Source organism: Pocillopora damicornis, chromosome 11, assembly GCF_964200805.1.
Source record: "Pocillopora damicornis chromosome 11, jaPocDami1.2, whole genome shotgun sequence".
NCBI lineage: Eukaryota > Metazoa > Cnidaria > Anthozoa > Scleractinia > Pocilloporidae > Pocillopora > Pocillopora damicornis.
In genome coordinates, this window is record NC_142680.1 from 22,102,444 (window position 1) to 22,119,893 (window position 17,450).

At 37.2% G+C, this 17,450-nt stretch overlaps 1 protein-coding gene and 3 pseudogenes across 1 annotated transcript in view; all 4 read left to right on the forward strand.

Annotated features, from left to right (window-relative positions):
* The window catches only part of LOC113678410 (uncharacterized), a 182,325-nt gene that overhangs the window by 5,729 nt on the left and 159,146 nt on the right, over positions 1–17,450 (forward strand). The window lies entirely within an intron of this gene.
* LOC149038275 (adrenocorticotropic hormone receptor-like) lies at positions 8,901–10,430 on the forward strand (annotated as a pseudogene).
* Positions 10,912–13,691, forward strand: LOC149038276 (melanocyte-stimulating hormone receptor-like; annotated as a pseudogene).
* On the forward strand, positions 14,621–15,561 carry LOC149038277 (melanocyte-stimulating hormone receptor-like; annotated as a pseudogene).

Here is a 17,450-nt window from a genome sequence, read left to right on the forward strand (position 1 = left end):
ATTAATACACGCCAGAATAAAGTAAAAGTTGGCAATCGTCGTCACTTAACTGCAGGAACGTCTTTCGTTGTCGGAAATCAGAGAAAGTTCCGAAAGATGAGGAACATTTGAAGGAGAAAATCTCAACTAAAAAAATTTAAAATAAAAGTATTTACCTTACAATCAAAATCTGATACAACCATGCGTTCTTACCTCTGTCGCGGAAATGGAAGGTACGTTTCACTATTTTACGACCTTGCTTCCTGAGTCGGTCATGAAAATGTTTCAAAGTCACTAAGACAGAGAAAGTATTAAGAAAGACTCGAAAGCTATTCCACTTTTATCATGGCGTTCGGACGCGGCTTCAAGCTCTCCGCAAATTTATGTGTGTTTCTCTGTATTTACATCACTTTGGAGTTCTTCAGGTTCTCAGATGTATATGAGAACACTTTGCTTAACGATAGAGAGACGTATTTTGTTTCCCAGATGAATTGCAGGGCTGAAGTTGCTGGTGCTTCATTTCATCGAAACGAACCGACCCGGAGGCAAGAGTCTAATGGACGACTGAAGAGTGTTATGCTTTGTAAGCTTTTTCATCGTGCCTGTTTTGCTTTGACTCTTATTGCTCTTGCTGGTGACATTAAGATTAATCCCGGCTACCAGACATTTGCTGATATCAAGTCCACTAGAGGTCTCAAGATTGCTCACTTGAATATACGAAGTCTCGCAAACAAAACCGACTCTCTGCGTCTTGAGGGAATTAACAACAAAACTTTTGACGTGCTAACTCTGTCCGAGACTTGGCTGGATTCCTCAACAAGTGATGCTGAAATAAAACTCCCTGGATTTGTGTGCATAAGGTTAGATCGCACTGGCAATAAAGAGGGATATGGCGGAGTTGCTATGTATGTAAGAGAAGATTTGGCGTTTCGTTTGCGGAATGATATCAATACTGGTGGACAGGAATGTTTATGGATTGAGTTAATTCGAGATAAATGTAAGCCAACGTTATTATGTTGCGCTTATAGAGCACCAGATGCCGATCTCCGCACTTTTATTTCGTCTCTGCGAGATAGTATGCCTGCTGTTGATCTTGAAAAATCGGATGTGGTCATTTTAGGAGATCTAAACGCAAACATGATGCCTAATTCAAAATTGCCCAAGAAAGACAAACAACTACTTCTCAACTTCTCGCGCGCTTTTGACTTCACACAGCTGATAAAAGAGCCTACTCGAATATCTGACACCTCACGGACCTTGATTGACCTGATTTTTGTCAATAATGAACATCGCATTGTTAAATCTGGTGTTGTTCCGTTTCCATTGAGCGATCATTACCTGGTGTTTTGCATTCTAAAGACTGGTGTGCACACAAAAGCACATCCAAGAATGCTTGAGTATCGCTCTTACAAGAATTTCGATGCGAATTCATTTAACGAAGATCTTAGGAATGTTCCTTGGCACGTCGTTGACAATGAAAACAATATCGATGACGCTTTATTAACTTGGAACAAACTGTTTTCAGAAGTTGCAGACGATCATGCACCTGTCAAACGACGACGTGTGAAGGGAACACCTATTCCTTGGATGAATAGCAAAATTAGCGAATCAATGTGAGATCGAGACTGGTATCATCGTAAAGCACGTAAATCGAACTCAGAAAAGCACTGGAACACTTACAGGAAACTGAGGAACAAAGTAAACCGCTTAGTAAAATCTGCTAAGTCGAAATATTACTGCGAAATGATCTAGGAAGCCAGAGAAGATCACGGCAAAATGTGGAAAGCTGTAAACGAAGCATGCAATCGTAATTCATCCTCAGAAAAGGTTCAGTGCATCATTTCCGATGGCATTCAGCACACCACTTCCAAATCCATTGCTGTTGCTTTGAATAGCTTCTTTGCATCCATAGGCAAGCGCCTAGCTGACAAAATAACGACTACCTGGTCGAATTGCAACTTGGTTTTAGAACAACCGTTGTCTCAGTTCCAGTTAACTGAACCAGAGGAATCGTTTGTGCTTCAGCAGCTTACCTCTTTGAAGACAAATAAAGCAATTGGTTTGGACAAAATTAGTGCTAGACTACTCAAGAGCTCTGCTAATACAATCACTCCCTCCATCACTAAGCTGTTGAATCGATCGATTCTTACTGGTAAATTTCCTAAATTGTGGAAATGCTCAAAAATTACAGCCTTGTTTAAATCAGGCGACCGGTCAAATGCATCGAACTATCGACCTATCTCTATTTTACCGACACTCAGTAAAATTCTCGAGAAAGCCGTGCATTCCCAGCTGTACCAGCACTTGGTTATTAACAACCTTCTCACAAGGAAACAGTTTGGATTCAGGAAGGGGCTCTCTACTGAATCTGCTTTGACATCATTTGCTGATGAAGTATATTGAACATGGAACAAGGTAAACTGTGTGGGGCCGTGTTTTTGGATTTAACCAAGGCTTTCGACATTGTGGACCATCGGATTTTGTTACACAAGCTCTCCAAAATTGGTTTATGTGAGAACTCGCTTCAGTGGTTCCGCTCTTACATTACTGACAGGACACAGCGTACATGTTGTGGGAATGAGTTGTCTGATGAATTGCCAGTTACCCATGGGGTCCCTCAGGGAAGTATTCTGGGTCCTCTGCTATTTGTCATCTACATTAACGATTTGCCAAGCGTTCTAGATGCCTGTCAAGCATCACTTTATGCAGATGACACGGTGATCTACTGCTATGGGTCTTCCTCTCAGGAGCTGACTGAAAAGCTCAACCAAGACCTCCTGGCTGTGGCGAAATGGCTGAATGAACATAAGTTAACACTGAATCTGGACAAAACCAAATGCATGCTTATAGGCAGTAACAAGAAGTTACAGAGGAAAATAGCTCTAACTGTTTCAATCTTTGATCATTGTATAAACAATGTTACTTGTTTTAAATATCTTGGAATCTTAATATCGTCTGATTTTTCGTGGACAAATCATGTCGAATACATGGCAGGGAAAGTTAATCAAAGGCTTGGCCTACTTAGACGCATTAAGCATTTGTTACCGTTTAAGGCGCGCATCCTTTTTTATAAAAGCCTTGTTATGCCCTTATTCGAGTATGCTGATTTAGTTTGGGGAGACAAACATAATGTAACTTTAATGTCTAGTTTGCAAGTGCTTCAAAATAAGGCGGCTAAAATAATATTAGATCGACCACTGTATTCCTCTGCGTCTGATGCGTTAACTACACTGAAGTGGTTAACACTAGAAAAAAGGCGTTTCCAGCGCCGATGCGTACATGTATATAAATGTCTTAATGGTCTCACGCATCACGAACTAACATTAGTCACTCAGCAAGAACAGCATAGTTACAACACAAGAAATAAAGCAAACCTCAAAATTCCATCCGTTAAAAGAAACTGGAGCAAACAAAGAACTGGCTATCATGCTGTAAGTGATTTTAACTCGCTGGACAAAACTATACGAGCCTCTGATAATGTAAATATTTTGAAGCGTCAGATTTTTAATTCATTGATTTAAGTTTTGAGATTTGATCTACGAGTGGGGCAAATTGTCAAATCATCGATATCTTTCGGCGTCTTGAAGATGCCGGCTCGCGACAAAATCAGATCAACTTCATTTTCAGCATCTGAAAACTTGCAGAACTTTTTTCGTAAATTGTAGTGATGTACGCCAGTAAACGGTGGCGACAAGTAGGCACCATGTATATTTCATAGTGGCTAGCAAGTATATTTTGTCCGACTTAGAGTTCGTCTCACGTTAAAACACAAATACACAAGGAAATTTTTTACAGTAACTTCATAACCATCCTTTTGTATTTCAAAAGCTAGAAGCTCAATAGATTTTGTCATATCGGTCATTGTTTAAACTGTCTTTGTCTTGATGCTACTTTTCGACATAGAAAAAGTATTTCGGACAAAAATATTCACCAAAAAATAAATATTTCTTTGCCAGCTTCAATAATGACAGGGGATTAAGTTTAGATGATACAACAAAGGATTATGCTGTCAGAAATAGCGGAGGTCAAGTATATTCGTTACACGAGGTCACACAACTCGAGTAACATTCACGGTAAAATTTGCATATTTGAGCGGTCGAGCTAAAAAAATTATTTCTCGAAAAAGAAAATATATTCTCACAAAAATCTACACCACAATTATTAGGACATATTGGGCTACAAAATATGAAAGTATGAGTGAAAACAATTTTGGGTGACTTGCCGCTGTTTGTCTAATGTTTGTTGACATTAGCTCTTAAATTTTTCCGAGATTTAACGTAAGACTCCATCTCCTCCGCTCAGCTAAAGGCGAATTTCTACCCGAGAAGACGGAGTTTAAAATAATTGCGAAATACTAATAGTATCAAAGATGTCTATCTTTACGTTTGACTCTTAAATTAAGGTAATTTGTTGCTATTTTGGTCACTTTTCCTTATGAACTTTCATCGATAGGGAGCTAATCAAGTGTCCATATTATCTGTGTGAAATTAGGACTTCAATCATTATCAGCCTCGACAAACTGAAATTACGAAGATCAAGCGGGCAACTGTGAATGATGTAAAAAAAATTGGACTCGTGATTGGACTAAAATTGGACTAAATATGCTGATTATGTCATTACTTAGAAAAAGTCACACTCAAGTTCCTTTATTGTTTTGAAAACAGCAATTTAGCTGATATCTTCATGTTTGCCATGGGATTTGACTTTAGTGCTAATTAGTGCTCGAATTAAATTTTATTGATTGGAGTAAACAGCTAGTAGCGGCCAATTCAACCACAGCAGTCAAACACTGCGCATGCACGTATTTTGAAAAGAATACGGGGGATTTTCAAACGCGTGTTCTGCGTTAAGTGGAGAAGGAGAGGTTAAGTTCCTAACTATTCCAAATTGAATGCTTTATACAGTTGAGCGAGGGATTTCGGAGAAAACTTAAATCTTGGTCTAAATCAAATTACAGAACCTTTCTTCTACCCTCGCTACACAGTCTACTATCATAACATAGACCTGTTATCGTCACCAATATCTTATGTGGCACTGGTTCTTCCTTTTTTCACACATTTCCCTCGGTGATGACGGCAACTCCACCATAAATACAATTAGGAATAACCACCGCCAGCACGTCCAGGCTTACGATTTCATCGCGCCGCTAGGCAAAGTTTAAAAAAAGTACGAGAGTGTAAACTAGAACCACATGGGTTAAGTCTAGAGCAACAAAGTGTATAAGTCTAGGCCTAAGAAACTTTGAACTTTCCTAAGAAACGGCAAAAAACTACGCATCATTTGGATTCTCAATGTCTAGAATAGCAAATTATCCATCTAAAAGCGCACGCGTAATCATTTGACCGCTGTGTTGCTTATTTATAACTGTTTTCCAGTCAAGCTGCAGTCGCTATTCGGAATAATTAAAGAAGAGATAAATGGGAAGGAGAATTGCCGAGAAAAGAACTTTACACAAGAATCAAATAAGTTGTTGCATTTTTTTTGACAATGAAGGCACTCGTGTGGTTTGCTTCTCAGCTATTTCCCCATCGATGAATAAAATAATGGTTTAAAAGTTAAAATAAATAATGTAGAGTCGAAAGAAAAGTAAATATGTTACGAAATGAATAATTTAGTATTTGATGAAATTTCGTACTCAAAACGAGGCCGAGGGTGTCATGGCTGGATGATGTCTCCTCAGTTTCCTGTGTGCTTCATATCTTAATTAATTAACCCTTTAACTCCCATGAGTGACCAAGACAGAATTTCTCCTTACAATATCAATACAAAATCAAACAGATAAGTAGTGAGAGTAAAGAAAAATATCAATTTGGGGATAATTAGTTGATCCAATAATATATTCTCTTGACTAACATTATAAGAATTGTATGACTGATAGTAAGGAGAAATAACAATTTGATCTGGGAGTTAAGGGGTTAACACATACTATTTACTAGTTAAGATGCAGTCGCTATTCGGTTGACGCGATACAGAGAGGCTGTGTACAGTGCACTGCGGGTGCAGTTAGCGTTAGTTGTTTGTTGCGCACCAATCTATAGTAAAACATATCAATCAGACTCAGTCGTTGCATGTAGAGTATCAGTTGTCTCATTTTACTTTAACTTGAAGTTATATCCGTATTTTGTTGTTAGAAAATTTGGGAAGTAAGACAAGCAGTAAAACAGACAATCAGAGAAGTACTTTGCCGTCCTTAGCGTTACCTCCTCCTCGGTTTGGTCTTGTAAGACTTTCATTAAAGTCACGATAATTGTTGGAGAGCGCTCGTCAAAAATATCATTGCTTAAGCGGAGGAAATTAGAAGTTCAATGGAATCGTTGTACATCGATCTTTTGTCAATAGTCTTTTCAAAGAGTAAACGCTAGTGAGGGAGTTCTGAAGTAAATGTTGCTTATGAAGGTAGAATTGAAGAACTGTTCGGCGAGTTTTGATAATTCCTTAGCATACGTCCATTGATTTTCGACCACCACTTATAAATTGTTTTCTTCACCTCAGTATTAAGATGTAACCGTTGTGACTAAAAGAGCACCGCAAAATTACATGCGATTTACATGAGAGCTTTCTTGATACAAAAACACTTTTGTTATCTCACTAACCAGACGTAGGAAGAAAGAAAACTAGATCATAGGGTCACATAGGCTAACTTTTCCTCGTTATTGTTTAGTATTGTCTTCAATACAGGGAGAATATTTCAATTTAATAATGGACACTTATATGAGATCTTATCTTAATGTACTGCTTATTTCATCATTTAAAAAGGTGAAAAAAAAGTTCTTCCATCGTATTGTCAAACAGTAATATAGCCGAAGTCTATTTATTTGTCAACGAAACTACCTTTTAGTGCTAATTTGTGCTAAAACTGAATACCTTTGAGATTAAAAACTTGTCGCAGCCCACACAAACGCTTTTAGTAGTTTGATCAGCTGCAGAAATTGAAAATTTTCTGAATAAACTTTTACTCTGTATTAAAGAATTGGATGAGTTGTTAGTTTGTCTATCAGCAATTTTCCCCTCGGAAAATAAAACAATGGATCTAAAGTTAATATATAAATATAAACATTTACCATTTAATATATTTTTTCAAATAGCAGCATTTTCGAAAAATGGTTTATATATTCGAAACTGCTGCTATTTGAAAAAATATATTAAATGGTCTATGTATATATATATATATGTGTGTGTGTGGGTGCGTGCGTGTGCGTGTGCGTGTGTGTGTGCGTGTGTGTGTGTGTATTTTCTTTTCGCATCACGGTGTCTTTTTTTGATGAGAAAAGAAAAGATAAATTTATTTCATATATATTTTCAAATTTGAAAGGTTTTTAAAAACGGGTATTTTTTTTTTTTTTTTTTTAACAATTTTTTTATTTTCACTTAAAGCACAAATACTAGAGTAATACAAACAAATACAAAGTTAATTACACTAACGCTTACGCTACTCACTAACACTAATTACGAAATACTACATTACATTACATTCACAGTCGGCTAGATTTAATTTATGTTGTGGTTATATAATAATATAAGCCTAATTTGTACAAATACTAATCTACATCAAATTCCTTTTTTGGTAGAACGACTGTATATACAACTGCGTCTATAACTGTTAATACCCGATACTCATCTATTGAATTACACTAACATGTTTTCCCATTTTTTATAATGAATAGATTCTTTTTTATTCTTTTTTGCAATCAAAAATTCAAATTTCCGAGTTTCAGATGTTTTAGCCTTCAGTAAGGATACAGACGGCTTGATATTTTTACAACGACATGAATAAATGGTATATTTTCCAAGAATGATTATGTGATTTAACAAACAATTCCCAGGGATATTATCGGAAATACCAAAGAGGATTGTTACCTCATCAAGCTTATCAATTTTCATATTGTAAGTATTTAACCAAGAAATAACCGAAAGCCAAAAGTTTTTAGTGTAGGTACAGCTGATTAGAAGATGCTCAAGAGTTTCTTCGTGATCTCCACAAAAGGTACACATCGGAGAAAAAAAAAAAACAAAAAAAAAAACGGGTATTTACTGATATGTATAACGTCGAAACAAACGTAAACATGTAAACTAGGCCTAATGAAAGTCCGCATCTGTCGTGGCAAGCAGGTGTCAGCATAACAACTTATTCGTTCCTCAGTGTGCGATATAAAGCACGAGACAATCTTAGAGAGTTTGAAATATGGGTCAGAGTTGGTAAAGACAAAGCCTCTCCTAGAACAATTGTAAATTTTTCATCGACTGTTGTTAAGCTTTGAGCGCCCATCCCTTCATTTTCCATCTCGATTAATAAATTAATCTGTTTACTTCATAATTGGAAACTAACTGTGATCACCAAAGGAGAATCGTTAATTGCTCAAGAGAATCGCAGGAACAAAAATTGAATAACTTTCCTTTTACAGTTGTAGAAAATGTTTTGCCAAAGCGATAACTTGATCCTGTTACTGTTTTATTGTTAATTCTAGTCGGATACGAAACGGAGAGAAAAAAAACCTACAAAGCGCAGGTAGATACACAGTTAATTTCAAATATTTTGAAACAAGTTTGCATAGTTGAATAATTGTGTTTTCTACGTAGTAGATTGGGTGATTGTCACGAATTCAAGTTTTCTCCTAGTACAATTGACATCGCCAGAGTGAGCTTTTGCATTTTTAGCTTTCCGTAGCTGATAATGATTCAAGTCTCAACTTCACACGAAAGGAATGGACCCTTGATTTGCATCCCATTATAATGAAATTTAATTCTGATAAAGAGCGACTCTTGCCGCCCTGCAAAAACACTGAAATAACAGATGTTTCTATAATTGCCTTTAATTGCTATTTCATAACAGAGGCACCCAAAGGTTCCCGGGAAAAAAAAATTTTTTTGATCCAATCGAAAATTTCCTGATGCATTTTAAATGAGTAAGTCAGCATGCGATTGTTAGTTAGGAAGTAAAGCTACAGTAATCCTTGCTGTCATTTTTCGTTGCAAGAACAGAAACCTATAAGAAAAGGGAAACGCCGAAGACAGAATTATGTCGACAACAAATTTCAGTAGCGGTAGAAGTCACAAGAAATCATATGAAGAACTGCTATGCTCTCCCTCTTTGGTGGGTGGGCTTCAACAACAACTATCAATTTGCTTCTTAGCGGTTGACATTCTCCTCTCCATTACAGCATTTGCTGGAAATTTTGTTATCCATGTGGCACTTCATAAGGAATCTTCCCTGCATCCGCCGTCCAAACTCCTGTATTGTTGTCTGGCAACAACTGATCTGTTAGTTGGTCTTACTTCCCTGCCTCTATATGCTCTATATTGGATGTCCGTGTTTCAAGAACACTGGAGCCTTTGTCGATACGTAATGGACGCAGCCTACATCACAGCCTATGTATTGTTTTTAGTGTCTTTGATGACGATGACGGCCATAAGCTTGGACAGACTTCTCGCCCTGTTGTTGGGACTGCGATACCGACAAATTGTAACTTTGAAGCGCACGTATATTATTGTAACTACCTTTTGGGTTTTTAACCTTGGCGCCTCTTTATGAGGAATTTTTCATCACCGTATAATCTTTATGTACAGCTCCCTAGTTATATCATTTTGCCTGGTAATATCCTTCGCATCGTACACAAAGATTTTTTACACTCTCAGATATCATCAAGCACAAGTACGAGATCAACAACAGCTGAACCAAACAAATGCACTGAACATGGCGCGATTCAGAAAAGCAGTATACAGTGCACTGTGGGTGCAGTTAGCATTAGTTGTTTGTTATGCACCAGTATGTACAGTGAATATTGTGATCGCTCATACCAAAAAATATTCATTACTCTTATTCGTCACAAATAAAGTAGCAATTATTTTACTTTGCTTCAACTCGACGTTAAACCCGTTCCTTTACTGCTGGAAGATTGGTGAAGTGAGACAAGCAGTGAAGCAGACAATTAGAGAGGCTCTTTGCTGAGTTAGGTTTTCCTCGAGTTCTTCAGACTTTGAAAGCAGACCTATTAAGTCACGATTATTATTGGAGAGCAGTCGTTAAAAACGTTTTTGGATAATAGTAAATAAGTGGCTCAATAGAATAGTTGCACAGGCTGTTGTCAAAAGTCTTTATATCCCCGAGAACAATTTAACAACAGACTAGGTAACCCTAGCTATGTGTTTTTCAAAAGAAAGGTTTCTAACCGCTATGCTAAAATAAGAGATGTCACAATGCAAGAAAAGACATGTAAACATTTTAATTACATGTTTTCTCCTCTTTGCAATATCAATGCATCAGATGAAACTTCAAAAAGTAGTTTAAAAGTTTATTTCACGCATTAACAAAGCGATAAAACAGATATTTTAAGACTTAGGAGTCCCGTATCATATTGTAAAACATAAAAATATAGCCCATGTCTTTGTGTTTGCCAAGGGAATTCACTTTCAGTGCCAATTTGAAATTAAACTGAAACGTTATCTGCGGTAAACAGCAGCTGGTTGCGGCAAACATGTTCTTGTTTAATTAGTTTAAATGATTCCGTCGCTGTACTGTATTATCAAAGAGATTTAGAAGGAAAATTCCCTGGGAAGGATCTGTTGTTGAAGGAGGGATTGACGACTCTTTTAGCGATTAAATCTTTCATCTCGTTTGTCTGTCATCTAATCCTCCGTCGATAAGTAAAATGACTAACATGAAGTCGGTATAAAATATTGAATCGATAGAGAGTTATTTTTCTGCTAAAAGGAAATTTGGTTTGACTCCAAACTTAAAACGAGGCGGCGCGTCTGTTGCGGTGAAGTAATTTCTCCTTAACTTTGACAGGGTATTTTTAAGAATTGTTTCGTGCGTCAGTGTGCGGTCATTAATATATGATGCACGCAGGACGTTTGGAGAGCGTGAAAGATACGCAAGAGTTGCTTAACACGCAACTAAGAGTGATCGTAGGTTCATAAATAATAAATGCTGTTTATGTCGGTTTAACAAGGTGCGGGTTTTAATTCAACTTCGCCTTATGAATTACTCAACAATATTCACTTCATCTCCAGCAAATAATTATGAAATATTTTTATCGAGAGTTGATAGTTTTTAAGTATCCATTCCTTCCTTTTCCTTCTCGATCAATAGATTACTGGACTGTTTGTTATGGATTTGACATCCTCAGCTTAAACCTATGGGGAGAATATTTCAATTTAATTACCTTTCAGTGCTAGTTGGTGCTGAAACTGAAATTCACTGATTGAGATTAAAAACTTGTCGCAGTCCACCCAAACGCTTTAGTAGTTCAATAAGCTGCAGTCGCTGTTCGGAGGAAATGAAAGTTTCCTGGATAAAACTCCTACTCTGTATCAAAGAATTGGATGAGTTGTTGGTTTGTCTATCAGCAATTTTCCCGTCCAAAAATAGAACAACGGATCTATATATTTAAACTTATTTTCGAAAATATTGCTATTTGAAAAATATATTAAATAGTCTATATGTATATTTTCTTTTCTCAACACAAAGTGTCTCTTTCTGATGAGAAAAGAAAAGACATATTTATTTATGGTATGTATTTCCAAATATGAAAGGTTTTTAAAAACGGGTATTTACATATATGTATAAAGCCGAAAGAGACGCAGTCATGTAAACGAGGCCTAATACAAGTCTGAATCTGCCGTGGCAAGCAGGTGTCTTCTTAACAACTTATTCGTTCCTTAGTGTCCGTAATAAAGCACGAGGCAATTTTAGAGAGTGTGAAATATGGGTCAGGGTTGGTAAAGACGAAGCTTCTCCTAGAATGTTGATAAGCTTTGAGCACCCATCTCTTCATTTTCCATCTCGGTTAATAAATTATGCTGTTTACTTTATTACCGGGAACTACTTGTCATCCCCTGAGGAGAGTCATTAATTGCTCAAGAGAATCGCAGGAGCAAAAATTTAATAACTTTCCTTTCACTATCGCAGAAAATGGTTTGCTGGCGTGATGACTTGATCTTGTTACGATTTTGTTTTTAGTTCTAGTCGGATACGAAACAGAGAGAAAAAAAGCAACAAAGCGCAATTAGATACACGGTGAATTTAAAATATTTTGAAACAAGTTTGTATGTGTGGCCTAACAGTAATTTTAAATAGTTGTATAGTCTACGTGTCGCACCATAAAAAAGACCAAATTAACAGATATTTCTATATTTACCCTTAATTTCTCTTTCATAGCTGAGGCACCCAAAGGTTTCCGGGAAAAAGTAATATTTTTGAGCCAACAGAAAATTTATTGCTGCATTGTAAATGTGTAAGTCTTTATGTGATTGTTCCCTAAGAAGTAAGGCTTCCGTAATCCTTTGCTACTATTTTTCGTTGCAAGAACAGAAACCTACAAGAAAAGGGAAACGCCGAAGACAGAATTTCAATAGGGGTAGAAGTCACATGAAATCATATCAAGAACTGCAATGTTCTCCCTCTTTGGTGGGTGAGCATCAAAAACTATCAAATTGTTTCGCAGCAGTTGACATTATCCTCTCCATCACAACATTTCTTGGAAATTCTCTTATCCCTGTTGCTCTTAATCTTCCCTCCACCCGCCGACCAAACCCTTCTATCGTTGCCTGACAATAACTGACCTGTTGATTGGTCTTGTTGCTCAGCCTCTCCGTGTTACTTATTGGATGACGGTGGTTCACAAACATTGGAGTCTTTGTCATTACGCATGGGATGCAGCCTACATTACAGGAGTACATGTAGAGTTTCTTTACTGACGATGGCGGTGATAAGCGTGGACAGACTTCTCGCCCTGTTGTCGGGGCTGAGATACAAAGAGATTGTAACTTTGAAACGCATTTATATCACTATAGCTAGCTTTTGGGTTTTATGTCTCGTCGCCTCTTTAAGCACCATTTTCGATCGACGAACAACCGTTTTGTATGCCTTGATATTGATACCACTTTCGCTGCTTATTTCACTCGCCTCGTGCACAAAAATATTTCGCATTCTCCAGGCACAAGTACAAGATCATATTCAACAACAGCTGAGCCAACCAAATGTACTAAACATGGCGCGATACAGAAAGGCAGTGCACAGTACACTGTGGGTACAGTTAGCATTAGTTGTTTGCTATACGCCATGCTATATAGTGGGAATTATAGTCACTTATAGCACAACATATTCATCACACTTAGTCGTCATATTGCAAATGGCAACTATCTTAGTATCCTTTAACTCGACGTTAAACCCGTTCCGATACTGCAGGTAAAGATTGCTGAAGTGAGACAAGCAATGGAGCAGACAATCAAGACAAGCACTTTGCTGTCCATGGAGTTAGACCATTCTCGAGTTATTCATGATCGTATAAGTACCTTCAGTGAAAGAGAGAAAGAGAACGCTTTCCATTTAAATTTTTGCTCGAGGTAAGTCGCTGGTGTTTTTTGCTAGTCGCGTGAAACAAAGTAAAGGAAAAGTAATGGAGACACAAACCAAACCTTTTATAAAGTATTTTACATGCCACTGAACTTTACTTTGTATGCATCAATTATTAATTGAAGGAAAGATATACGTGACAAGAGAATATATAATCTCCTATAATCTCTTGACGTAAATTATACTCTCATGAATGTTATTATAAGAAAGCGAAAGAAATAATGGCTTTAATTTATCCACTTGTTTGGTAGATGAGTTGCATCAACCAACAATTTTTTTTTCTGCGGTTTACATTCTCCTCTCATCACAGCATCTTCTGACAACTCTCTTGTCCTTGTTGTAAACAGTTGTAAACTTAATTTTGTTTTGTCATTAGAAAAATATCAATATTGCTTATGAATGTTTTAAGATGTAACTGATAATGATATAATAAAACAAACATTGTGTAAGTGGGTGCATGGATTTAAATCAAAACTTTCCTTTTCTTATTGAACTATTTTGAAAACCTTTAATCTTCCGAGATTAAACGTTATACACCATGTTCTCCGCTTAGCTAAAGGTGAATTTCTACGTACCTGAGAAAACGGCTTTTAAAATAATTGTGAAATGCTTATAGTATCACAGATGTCTGTCTGTACGTTTGACTCTTAAAGCTAGTTTGTTCCTATTTTGGTCTCTTTTCTTAATGAACTTTCATTAATAGGGAGCTAATCAAGTGTCCACATCATCTATGTGAAATCAATATTTCAATCATTATCAGCCTCGACAAACTGAAATTACGAAGATCAAGCTGGCAACTTTGAATGATGTAAGAAAAAATTGGACTCGTGACATCCCCTTATGCATCAAACTATTAAAATGTAAATCAATACAAATATTAAAAAGAAGCTTAAATCTGAGGGATTGTTTATCACATTTTGATTTAAAAAAACGGATATTAAAACTGATTATTATTTCATCCGTGAGGCACCCCACGGGTTCCAACGGTCGACCCGCTAAAAAAGGATTTTTATTTCGCCTTGTGAAAAAATGGTATCACAGTTGTCTCTCTGTTTGCCTCTTGCTGCTGTTTCATACAAGAGGCTAGTCACAGGTTCCGGAAAAAGAAATCAACTTTTTGGCATAACAGACAATTTGCTTATGCACTTTGAATGAGCAGACACTGATGAGGAAGTCGTTATGTGTTTATTGAAGTTTCAGTCATCGTCGCTGGCGTGTGCTGTTTAAACGAAAGATTTTTCGTTGCCAGTTGCCTCAGCACAAGAAAAAGGAAACGAATATAGAACAATGTCGGCAACAAAGTTCACTAGCGGTGGAACACGGACGAAACTATTTGAAGAACTGTTATCGACCCCATCTTTTGCAGGTAGATTACATCAAAGATTTACTTTTTCCTCCACAGTGCTCATTCTCCTCTCCATCACAGCATTCCTTACAAATTCTCTCGTCCTTGTTGCCCTTCACAAAGAATATTCCCTCCACCCGCCGTCTAAACTCTTGCACCGTTCTCTGGCAATAACTGACCTGTTGGTTGGTCTTGTTGCCCTGCCTCTCTATGCAACTTATTGGATGTCCTTGGTTCAGGAACACTGGAGCCTTTGTCGATACGCATTTAACGCAGCCTACATCACGGGCTCTGTATTGTTCTTAGTGCCTTTGATGACGATGACGGCCATAAGCGTGGACAGACATGTCGCCCTGTTGTTGGGGCTGTGGTACAAACAAACTGTAACTCTGAAGCGCACATATTTCATTGTCGCTACCATCTAGATTTTAGCTCTTGTCTTTTCTTTATGCGCTTTACTTGATGACTGTATAACTTTTTTGCACCGTCTCATAACTTTACCACTTTGCCTAGCTATTTCACTCGTATCATAAACAAATATTTTTCGCACTCTCAGATATCATCAGGTTCAGGCAGATCCCGTTTAAAAACAGCCGAGCCAACTTAATGTACTGAACATAGCTCAATACAGAAAAGCAGTGTATAGTGCACTGTGGGTGAAGTTAGCATTTTTGTTTGTTTTGTACCATTTTTTATAGTGATAACCGTGATTGCACATGGTAAAACACATTCATCGCATTTGGTCATCCTAAGGGGAATAACCGTTGTCTTGGTTTACTTTAACTCGACGTTAAACCCGTTTCTTTACTGCTGGAAGATAAGGGAAGTAAGACAAGCAATGAAGCAGACAATCAGACAAGCACTTTGCTGTCCTTGGAGTTAGACCATCTCGAGTTTTACCCGATCGTACTGGTACTTTCAGTTCAAAACTGATTAATAAGGAAGCTCGTCAATCAGATATGTATATGCTTGCTCGAGGTCTCACATTTGCATTTTTTCGCACCTTAACAGCTAAAGCCGGGGAAGACAATGGAAACGGTAACCATAAACTTTTAAAAATGTTTTTAATGCTACCACAAATTATCACGAATAGATCAATTCATAATTTAAGGAAAGATATGCGCGCGCATGATCATACTCTCAGGTTTGTTATTATAGGAAAGCGTAAGGAACAAAATTGAAGAAAGAACAATTATTACAAAGTTCTCTTTCATGTTCATCTTTTTGCTGAAATTATATGCTGAAGGGGAAAAGGAAGAATCAAATAAGTTATTCCATTTATTTAACAATGAAGGCACTCGTGTGGTTTGCTTCTCAGCTATTTCATCATCGATGAATAAAATAACGTATTAAAAGTTAAAACGAATGACGTACAGTCGAAAGAAAAGTAAATATGTTACGACATGAATAATTAAGTATTTGATTAAATTTCGTACTCAAAACGAGGCCGAGGTTGTCATGGCTGGATGATGTCTCCTCAGCTTCCTGCGAGCTTCATATCTTAATTAACCCGTTAACTCCCATGAGTGACCAAGACAGAATTTCTCCTTACAACATCAATACAAAATTAACCAGATAAGAGGTGAGACTCAAGATAAATCTCCATTTGGGGATAATTATTTGATCCAATACTATATTCTCTGGACTAACATTATAAGAATTGTATGACTGATACTAAGGAGACTTACAAATTTGATCTGGGAGTTAAAGGGTTGACACACACTGTTTACTGGTTACGATGCAGTCGCTATTCGGTTGGTGCGACACAGAGAGGCTGTGTACAGTGCACTGCGAGTTCAGTTAGCGTTAGTTGTTTGTTGCGCACCAATCACTAGCAAAACATATTAATCGCACTTTGACGTTATATAGAGAGTATCAGTTGTCTTATTTTACTTTAACTTGAAGTTATATTCGTCTTTTATTGCTTGAAAATTGGGGAAGTAAGGCAAGCAGTAAAACAGACAGTAAGAGCAGCACTTTGCTGTCCGTAGCTGATAATGATTCAAGTCTTAACTTAACGCAAAAGATATGGACCGTTGATTAGAATCTCATTACAATGGAATTTGATTCTGGTAAAGAGCGACTCTTTGCCGCGCTGTAAAAACACTGAAATAACAGATGTTTCTATATTTGCTTTTAATTGCTATTTCATAACAGAGGCACCCAAAGGTTCTCGGGAAAATTGATTCTTTTTACTCAACAGAAAATTTGTTATGCGACTGTCAGCTAGGACGCAAGAGAAACGCCGAAGACAGAATTATGTCCAAAACAAATTTCAGTAGCGAAAGAAGTCACACAAAATCATTTTATGAACTGCTATGCTCTCCCTCTTTGGTGGGTGGGCTTCAACAACAACTACCAATTTGCTTCGTAGCGGTTGACATTCTCACTGTGGGTGCAGTGTCAATTGTGATCGCTCATACTAAAAAATATTCATTACTCTCAGTCGTCACACGGAAAGTAGCAGTTATTTTACTTTGCTTTAACTCGACGTTAAACCCGTTCCTATACAGCTGGAAGATTAGTGAAGTGAGACAAGCAGTGAAGTAGACAATTAGAAAAGCACTTTGCTGAGTTAGGTCTTTCTTGAGTTGTTCTTCAGACTTTCAAAGCAGACTCATTAAGTCACGATTATTATTAGAGCGCAGTCGTTAAATAAGTTATTGGATAAAACCAAATAAGTGGCTCAATAAAATAGTTGCACAGGCTGTTGTCGATAGTCTTTATATCTCTGAAAATAATTTAACGACAGACTAGGTAACCACAGCTATG